We start from the raw sequence: 8,515 nt of genomic DNA, 5'->3' as shown, positions 1-8,515 counted from the left end.
GCTCATCTAGTTGTCTTGATCTCCGCTGACATTCAGGGCTGTAGAAGTCCTCTCTAGGTGCTGATCCACCATCTGGGCTGTATAGGGACTGGATCCGGGTGACTGGAGTGACCAACTGATCTGGATACAGACTGGATCTGGTTGCTACGGTGACCTCGGAATAAGAAAGAAACAGACTAATATTAGCATAGATGCCATTCATCTAATGATGTAGCAAGTACATCGGGTGTTATGGGAAGTGTTCCCGGTTCCGGTTGTCCTAATTAATGCAGCCTAAAAGTCCTTTAACGGATTTGAATATTAGAAATGTGTTAGTGTGTTATGTGTAAACCAGGTTAAAGAGATGGGTCTTTAATCTAGATTTAAACTGACAGAGTGTGTCTGCCTCCCAAACAATATTAGGTAGGTTATTCCAGAGTTTGGGTGCTAAAAAGGAGAAGGATCAGCCGCCCGCAGTTGATTTTGATATTCTAGGTATTATCAAATTGCCAGAGTTTTGAAAACGCAGTGGACGTGGAGGATCATAATGCAATAAGAGCTCGTTCAAATACTGAGGTGCTAAACCATTCAGGGCTTTATAAGTAATAAGCAAGATTTTAAAATCTATACGATGTTTAATAGGGAGCCAGGGCAGTGTTGACAGAACTGGGCTAATATGGTCATACTTCCTGGTTCTAGTAAGAACTCTAGCTGCTGCATTTTGGAACATCTGGAGTTTGTTTATTAAGCGTGCAGAACAGCCACCTAATAAAGCATTACAATAATCCAACCTTGAGGTCATGGATTAACATTTCTGCATTTGACATTGAGAGCATAGGTCGTAATTTAGATGTATTTTTTAGATGGATTAGTTAGACAGATTAGTTTAAAAAATGCTAGAAACTTGGCTTTCAAAGGAAAGATTGCTATCAAATAGCACACTTAGGTTCCTAATTAATGACGAAGAATTGACAAAGCAGCCATCAAGTGTTAGACAGTGTTCTAGGTTTTTACGTGCAGAGTTTTTAGGTCCTATAATTAACACCTCTGTCTTTTCAGAATTTAGCAGTAAGAAATTACTCGTCATCCAGTTTTTTATATCGACTATGCATTCCGTTAGTTTTTCTCCTGCGCTCCATTTTCCGGGCTGCTCTCTTTAGGGTGCGAGTGTGCTCATTATACCACGGTGTCAGACTGTTTAACTTAATCTTCCTTAAGCGTAAAGGAGCAACCGTATCTAAAATGCTAGAAAAGAGAGAGTCCATAGTTTCTGTTACATCATCAAGTTGTTCTGAGGTATTGGATATGCTGAGGAATTGAGATAAATCAGGAAGATTACTTACAAAGCAATATTTTGTGGTAGAAGTGATGGTTCTACCATACTTGTAACAAGGAGTAGAATTTAATTTACAAAAAGTGCTTTCGTAGAAAGGGACCTGATATTCAATAAGCCAAGGTTTATCATTTGTTTATACGTATTACATCTGTTTTTTATTTGTTGAACATCAATTAAATTGTTACTCTTAATTTGGTTTGGACGTTTTTTGTATTTTCTAGTTCGGGGAACAGACACAGTCTCTATAGTGTGATACCTAGGTGAAAGAGTCTATGTGCTGAGAATTAACTGATTTCTGTGACGTGAGGCAGCTAGCAGACGGTCGGTTTAGCCAGTCTGTCTGCTTCCTGACCTGGGCCCCAGTTATTCAAGTACAGACTCTAAGACTATGTGCCATATTTCTATAGAGAAGAGCGGCACCACCCCAGGAGGGATGAAGACCATCTCTTTTCAACAGATCAGGTCTGCCCCAAAAACTCGTCCAATTGTCTATGAAACCTATGTTATTTTGCGGGCACCACCAATGCCAAGTTCACACTGCATGATTTTCAAACTCGTCGGATCGCCGTTGTTTTCACACTGCGTGACTATCTGGGGTAGCATTCAGTTGCTACTGTGTTCACATTGCACGATGGATCGGCGACAGGGGGTTTCACATTGCATAACTTCACAATAGGAAGAATTGCCGACAGCTCTGTCTGGTCCGCAAACTACGTTTCACAACAAAACACACGCGAGAAGTAATAAGGAAATAACGCGAGAACCCGCGTGCGTTAGACCGGAGTTCTCGAGCGAGACTGGAATAATTAAAAAAAAAATATATATAGCCGTTTATCCCGCAAATTGTCTGTGAGCTGATTTCCAGCTAACGTTACAAGGAGAAAAAGAAAAACAGATTATGCAGGAGAGAGATGCAGGGAACAGGGATTGGGTGTTCTGCAAAGAGAGTTGGAGGTAAATAAATTTGCAGTAACTGTTATGCTGATGTTGTGGCTGGTCAAGCAAATGTATATACAGTAATTGTTTATATATCTATTCAAATACTGATATTCTGGTCTATAACTCCTCCCCGAACTTCCCTCTGTCCTGTATCTTGGTCTCTCATTGGCTGTAGGTCATCGCCGATGTAGTTTTCAGTCAGAAATCATTGCACACAGCGTGAATCGCCGACAGCTCCAGAAATTTAGCATGCCAAATATTTTGTGGGCATCGGCGACGTGTCAGATCGCATCTTTGATAATTCACACTGCGTGATTGTCACTCACGTGAACGAGCACCGATTTGCCTCCGATTTCGGGCATTTGTCGGCGATTTCGCAAAACCTGTCAACGAGTGAAAAATCGGGCTACAATCATGCAGTGTGAACTAGACATCCAGCCACTGAGTGATGACATGCTGCTATGTATCTCATCACCACGGTAAGTAGGGAGGGGACCAGAACATATTAAAGTGTCTGACATCGTACTTGCAAGTTCACACACCACTTTAATGTTATTTTTAGTGATCTCCGCCTGGCGAAGTCAAACATCATTAGCGCCGGTGTGAATAACAATCTTACTGAATTTACGTTTAGCATTAGCCAGCACTTTTAAATTTGCCAAGATGTCAGGCGCTCTGGCTCCCGGAAACCATTGGACATACATGTGTATGAAAGTCAAGTCCTCGGTTTGTGCACCCCAACAAGGCATGCCGCACTACCGCCAACACAACTGGGAAGGCCTACACAGCGGCCAGCCAAGCAGCTTCAGCCCTTCACACGATGGCTGTGCTGCAAGTTTACCAGGCCAGGGAACCGGAGCCTTCAGTCAGACACAAGGACCCAAGATGTCAGGGCTGGGGATGAAGGATGGAGCGAGGACTCAATAGTGCGGGAAGATAAGGGCTTTATTAATAAAATAAAACAAAAAAGACAACAAAAACTACCCCGTGGGGGAAAAACAGGCTGGCAAGGCTTGGCAAGGCAGGATCTCGACACGACACGACACGACACATCCAGGGAGATACGGTGACAAACTGGCCCAGGACTGCAAACACAAGGAGAATAAATGGAGAGCAAATGAGGAGGGTAACGAGGGAACACATGTGGGGCAAATTAACCAATAATCAGGTAACAAGATGGGTGGGGTCAAGACAATCGACATGAGAGCACATGGCACACAGGAAACAAAGACAAAGGCCATGTGCTCACACAAAACAAAACACAAGCACATGGCCAGCAAAACAAATCACAAGCCATGTGCTTCAACAAAAAGACACGAACACGCAGCTAATGAGAAAACTCACAAGCCGCGTGTTCACACAAGACAAGATAGCACGCAGCCAGCAAAAAACCAAGCTGCACAGGACAAAACATGACATGAAAGCACGCAGCCGAAAGCACGAGCTGCGTGCAACAACACAAGACAACAAGAAAAGCACACGTGGACAGAAGAGCGCACGGCTGAGCGAACTCGAGACCGCCCGCTCCCACAACCAGACAGAACATGGAGTGCGAGTGTCCGGACCCCGAAACGAAACCGAAACTCAAGACCTGAGTGCCGAGATCCGAACACCACACTCCAACATGAAACAGTACATGCAGATGAGAGCGCACGGCTCGAGCACTCTCGAAGCCGCACACTCACATGAAAACAATGACATGACGGGAGTGTCAGGGCTCTGTCACAAAACCATGAATTACACTAGACCGAAGTGACAGAACCCTGACACCAAGTGTTCTGAATTATACTGTTGTTTTTGTGCAATAAAAACAAAATAACCTCACAAAAAGAGCTGTTTTCCTCTTCCAATTACCACTCACACTCGCTGTGCGGACGGTTCTCAGCCCCCCGCCAACGAGCTATCACATAACAATGACACCTCTCACACTCTATGCAGAAAAAAGGAGGGCACTGCCAAGTGCATCAAGTTGGGTTATGAGTATTATAGAAAAAAGATACACATTGCAGTTGCCTGCAGACCACCCCGCTTCAATGGTGTGGTGATATATGCAGTTCATGCTCAAAACGCCCCGTTTCTGAAAGCAGAAATTCACAACCTGCTTGCAAAAGGAGCGCTAGAGATAGTTCATCCCGAAGAGCGTGAGAGTGGGTTTTACAGTCGCTATTTTCTGGTTTCCAAGAAAGACGGCGGGTTTCGTCCTATCCTGGACCTGTGCCAACTGAATCGAGCCCTGGCAAAGTGCTCATTCAGGACGATCACTTTAAAAGAAATCCTCTTGCTAGCTTGGCCAGTGGGTTGGTTCATTTCTGTGGCTCTCAAAGATGCGTACTTCTATATCCAGATAGTATTAACAATGTATTTCATTCCAGTGTGTGAGCCTTGGCTCTCTCTCTATGCAGGCCCACCTGCTGCCGGAACACATGCAGACGGTTATGAACTCTCTCGCAGCGTTCAAAAAGGGAAGTCATTACCATTAAAACATTTTCAAAGAGCACTTAGTCTGATGATGGCAGCCTTGGTGGTGTGTCGCCTGGGTATGCTCCACATGTGCCTGCTCCAGCTTTGGTTGAAAGCCTGCTTCCCGGTGCACACCTGGCATTTGGGATCGATGACTCGATTGGCTGGTGACTCGCAGATGTCTGGAAGCGATGTCCCCTTGGATGAGCGCTGTGCTGTACAGACGGAGCGTGATGATGGGACAGATAAGCAAATGCAAAACTGTCCAGCCCAGCTTTCGGTGTTTGGACGTACACGGAGAAGACGTGGCGCCTAAATTTCCTGGAATTGAAGGCGGTTCATCTAGCCCTCGAACAATTTTATGCTAAAGTTCACCACCAGCATGTTCTCATTCATTTGGACAACATGGCAGTGGTAGAGTACATAAATCGCAAAGGGGCATCAACTCACACTCCCTCTTGAGGCTCATGACAACTCTCCTGTTGTGGGCAGATCAGCTTCATCTATCTATTCGAGCTATCCATGTCCCCGGCCACTTGAACTGCGGAGCGGACATGCTGTCGAGAGAGGGTATATTCAAAGGAGAATGGAGGTTACACTCTCAAACAGTAAGTATGATTTGGAACGTATTCGAGCCAGTGGAGATGGACTTTTTTGCATCGGCAGAGAACACTCACTGCCCTTTATTCTTTTCCCAAATGGAACAATCGACCCTGGGAGTGGATGCACTCACCCACCGCTGGCCGAGAGCATGCAAATATGCATTTCCGCCAGTAAAACTCATTCATCAAATGCTGTGCAAGATCAGGGATGAAAAGGAAACAGTGCTGCTGGTCTCGCCGAAATGGCCCACGCAGCCCTGCTTTCCAGACCTGCTAGAACTGCTGACGGGGCCACCCTGGACAGTCCCACTGAGGATAACAATAAAGGGCTGCCTGTTTCAAAGCAGAGGTTTTCCCAATTGGATTGTGGATGCAGTAGCTCTGGCTTACAGTTTACAGAATGTGGAGTGCCCTATAGATCTTTGCGCCCACTCCACACAAGTGATTACTTCATCATGGGCTTGGGACTAATGGGATATACCCATTGAGGACATTTGCTCTGCAGCTACATGGGCTTCGCCAAACACTTTTGCCAGATGCCAGATTCTACAATCTGGATATTTCTTCGCAAGCCTCTCGGATTCTGTATGTACAGGAGAGCTAAGCTTAAGGTATGTAGCCCATTCAATTTGCTATCTGCTGTTATACAACCAATCAGAATGATGCTTCACTTACAATTAAGCTGGTAGGCCCCTTTCCCTGTACTTGGGTGCGGTGTTTCAACTAGGTCCGCTAGACCGCTTAAAGTATATTTCTGCACTACTTTAATGAACCCGGGGCTAGCCGCTTCATTTTGGCGAGCTGCCTTATAGCCGTGCACACTGCATATGTCAGTCATGTTAGACCCATAAGCGACCAAGTTCGTCACCTTTCTATCACTTTCTATCGCGGCCATTGGCCCCTTTCATCAGCGAGTTATGGTTACAACATTCACAGGTGCCGGGCTCGCCGCCTCCCTTCCTTTGTACTGCTCAATGAACACATTAGAGCGGCTGAGTAAGAGCCCCTCCCCGCTTGGTGCGTGTTTCAACTAGGTCCAATAGCATAAACGCGTCATAATGGGGTTTATGACCAATTCATTCATATGGTGAACCTCTGAGATAATGGTGCTCAAATAGGTCATATATACACAGCCCAGAACAATGTTTATTAGAGGACAGAAAAAATTTTTTTTGAGTTATTTCACAATAAACAAATTGAAATTGTAGCCTATAGTTTGTGCAATTACATTTAGTTAAATTGAACATTAAAAGTTCATACTGATCATGTTTTATTCTGTAATGTTAATATAAATCATACATGGTCAGATTAAAAAGATTGCATTTTATGCGTGCAACAGCCTTTCAGTGGCAGTCCCTTATGAAGATGAACCATGTTTTTACTAAAGTGACCTAGTTCAACTATATTATTTGTAGATTTCCATGGTTCCACCATCCATGGTTACCAGCATCACACACATTACTGATTAATAGCCACAATTCACACAGCACCAGCAAACACATACATAGATGGTTATTAGGTATGTTCCCTTTTAAGAAAGGGAGTTGTTGTTGAAGTGCTGTTCGAGTGAGCTGTTCTTGAGCAGAAAAAATAAATGCAACCGCTGAGAAGTTACTCCTAATGTCATCTCGTTAGGTGTATAAGACATCTGTCCAAGGCAAGGCAAGTTTATTTATATAGCACATTTCATACACAATGGTAATTTACAAGTGCTTTACATCAAAGAAATAAAAAAATAATCACAACAATAAAACAAGGAATTTAAAACTTTGAAAATTATTTAAAAATTGATTTAAGAGGTTTAAAATGAATTTAAAACAGTTAAGAATAGAAAATGATTATACATAAAATATAGTGCAATCAGTTCGGACATTGCACAGTGCTCATTCAGTAAATGCACAGCTAAACAGATGAGGTTTGAGTCTGCATTTAAATGTGACTAATGTTTTAGCACATCTGATCTCTTCTGGAAGCTGATTCCAACTGCGGGCGGCATAATAACTAAAAGCGGACTCCCCTTGTTTTGTGTGAACCCTTGGTATTTCTAACTGACTCGATCCTAATTCAGATACAGTCCACACAATCTGTATCTTCCATTCCAACCTCTCCCACCACCATGGGCAAGACCAAAGAGCTGTCAAAGGATGTCAGAGACAAGATTGCAGATCTGTACAAGGCTTGAATGGGCTACAAGACCTTCCGCAAGAAGCTTGGTGAGAAGGAGACAACTGTTGGTGCGATTATTCGGAAATGGAAGAAATACAAAACCATCAATCGGCATTGGTCTGGAGCTCCGTGCAAGATTTTGCCTCATGGGGTAAGGATGATCATGAGAAAGGTGAGGGATCAGCCCTGGAGCTTGTTAATGACCTTAAGGCAGTTGGGACCACAGTCACAAAGTAAAACATTGGTAACACACTACGCCGCAATGGACTGAAATCCTGCAGCGCCCGCAAGGTCCCCCTGCTCAAGAAGGCACATGTACAGGCCCGTTAAAGTTTGCCAAAGAACATCTAAATGATTCAGAGAAGGCTTGGGAGAAAGTGCTGTGGTCAGATGAGACTAAAATTGAGCTCTTTGGCATTTGCTCGACTCGCCGTGTTTGGAGGGTGAGAAATGCTGACTATGACCCCAAGAACACCATCCCTACAGTCAAGCCCGGAGGTGGAAACAATATGCTTTGAGGCTGTTTTTCTGCTAAGGGTACAGGACGACTTCACCGCATTGAGGGGCAAATGGACAGGGCCATGTACTGTAAAATCTTGGATGAGAACCTCCTTCCCTCAGCCAGAACACTGAAGATGGGTCATGGATGGGTCTTCCAGCATGACATTGACCCGAAACATACCGCCAAGGCAACAAAGGAGTGGCTCAAGAAGAAGCACATTAAGGTCATGGAGTGGCCTAGCCAGTCTCCAGACCTCAATCCTATAGAAAATCTGTGGAGGAAGCTGATACTTCAAGTTGCCAAATGGCAGCCAAGAAACCTTAGGGATTTAGAGAGGATCTGTAAAGAGGAGTGGATCAAAATCCCTCCTGAGATGTGTGGAAACCTGGTGACCAACTACAAAAAACATCTTACCTCTGTGCTTGCCAACAAGGGTTTCGGCACCAAGTACTAAGTCATGTTTTGCTTGGGGATCAAATACTTATTTCACTCACTGAAATGTGAATCAATTTCTAACCTTTATATAATGTG

General features: G+C 44.2%; 1 pseudogene; it reads left to right on the top strand.

The window, feature by feature from the left end:
- Positions 1–8,515, top strand: part of LOC107591952 (mitochondrial Rho GTPase 1-A-like) — a 40,851-nt pseudogene that overhangs the window by 8,518 nt on the left and 23,818 nt on the right.

This window comes from Sinocyclocheilus grahami, unplaced genomic scaffold (genome assembly GCF_001515645.1).
Source record: "Sinocyclocheilus grahami isolate Dianchi unplaced genomic scaffold, SAMN03320097.WGS_v1.1 scaffold148.1, whole genome shotgun sequence".
Taxonomy (NCBI): Eukaryota; Metazoa; Chordata; class Actinopteri; order Cypriniformes; family Cyprinidae; genus Sinocyclocheilus; species Sinocyclocheilus grahami.
This window is presented reverse-complemented; position numbering and strand designations above follow the sequence as displayed.